A 1,582-nucleotide genomic window follows, 5' to 3' on the forward strand; every position below is an offset into this window, starting at 1 on the left:
CATGCAACACAATAATCCTCCTACAAGTTGTGTGTGCCATCTCTGGCCTGGTTCTGTTCAAAGCCAAACTTAAGACATATTTACTGAAAAGGGATTTGATGTTTAACTTTTACTATTTTTATATTTCTTTTTACCCTTTTTGACTGTGCTTGCCTTTTTAAGTAGCCCCGTTTTATTGTGCAGTGTATTTGTTTTATCCTCTATAGCACTTTGGTCAATGCAGGGCATTAATACATATGAATAAAATGTATTAGTATTATGATTAGCCACTGAACAGAACAAATTCTTTACTAACCCTGTGTAAGCAACTCTTAAGAACAATCAGTTTTAGAGAGCAGTCAACCATTTTGCACTCCACCCCAACCTGCCCCTGATTTCATTTAAATGATTTTTAAAATGATATTGGAAAAGTTACAATATCTCATCTTTACTTTAACATAACAAAAATTAATGAACTGAAAAACTTTGAGTCATAAATCCAGATACCTTTGACAAATACATTTTTTTTTTTTTAGTCACCAATTGTCTTTGTAGCTTTGTTGCTTACTTATCCATCTATAGCCTCTGCCTTTGGAGCTTGTACATTTTGGACCATACAGAATTGTAAGACTGATTATCATGCTCTTACATGTTTAGCGTTAATGAGGTTGAATTGAATTTCTGTTTGTTACAGCCCACAGTGCCTCTCTGCTGTCTTCCCTCCAAGGGTTTGGAGTGAGATCTTCTGCAGGTGTTTGTGGTTGGCTTGATTACTGCCTGCTGCCACATGTGCAGCATTCTCTGTCTCTCTCCTAAGATCCTCATTTGGTTTGGGTTGTATTGTATGGTTTACTTTGGTTAGTCGTGAGTTTTTGATTAACCTGGCTTCAGTTTCTTATTTCAGATATTCCTTTTCAGATTTTATTTCTTTAGTATAATCAATAACTTATCAGTTTGTTGCAAGTGAGGCAATCCTTGTGTGGTCTCCTCTTATGTTAGCCCACCAAATGAGTTTGGTGGACGTAACACTGCCAGAGTGGTTTTTCTGATGCTCCCAGGCAGGATGACTGGGAGTTTACCTTTTGTAATGCATTGTGGAGATCTAAACTCCTACTGTGGGGCTTTGTAGTTCAGAGAATTAAAATCAGCCTAAAAGGTTGTGGAAAAAGCCTGGCAGATTGCTTTCTGTGGTGCACCGACAAAAAAAAAAAAAAAAAGGGGAAAGTTGCTCCAAATTCACTTTGAGCGTTCGAGCTCAGACAAAAATCCAACTCTGCCTCGCTTCCAAGACATGGATACGTGAACTCTGAGTTTTATCTTGGTACGTCAATTTGATTGAATTATCAGTACAGATCATCTGCATGCGTTTCAGAAAAGTCATTAAGTCTTTGCAGAGACATTTGAGAAATGGTGATTAAATGCAGAAACAGTTTTGCACCTGTATGGTATACATAGTGTGCGAGAGCTACAGTTGTCATTCCATAACATTTTATGACATGTCCTAAAATTCACTGACATCGCTGCACAGCAAAGCAATTAAGGGACTTAACTGATTTGAATGCTTGTTTAGGTTTCTGCACTAATCTGCCAGGGTTCTGTTTCT

The 1,582-nt window shown here is 37.5% G+C and overlaps 1 long non-coding RNA gene across 1 annotated transcript in view; it reads right to left on the reverse strand.

Moving 5' to 3' along the window:
- LOC106941117 (uncharacterized) overlaps positions 1 to 820 on the reverse strand; it is a 20,596-nt gene extending 19,776 nt beyond the window's left edge. The window contains exon 1 of the long non-coding RNA XR_001423270.1: positions 629 to 820. This is a non-coding gene — a long non-coding RNA (uncharacterized LOC106941117). The remainder of the gene's footprint in view (positions 1 to 628) is intronic.
- Between the last annotated feature and the right edge of the window lie 762 nt (positions 821 to 1,582).

This window comes from Poecilia latipinna, unplaced genomic scaffold, assembly GCF_001443285.1.
Source record: "Poecilia latipinna isolate Pla-1442-1.1 unplaced genomic scaffold, P_latipinna-1.0 Scaffold91, whole genome shotgun sequence".
Lineage (NCBI taxonomy): Eukaryota > Metazoa > Chordata > Actinopteri > Cyprinodontiformes > Poeciliidae > Poecilia > Poecilia latipinna.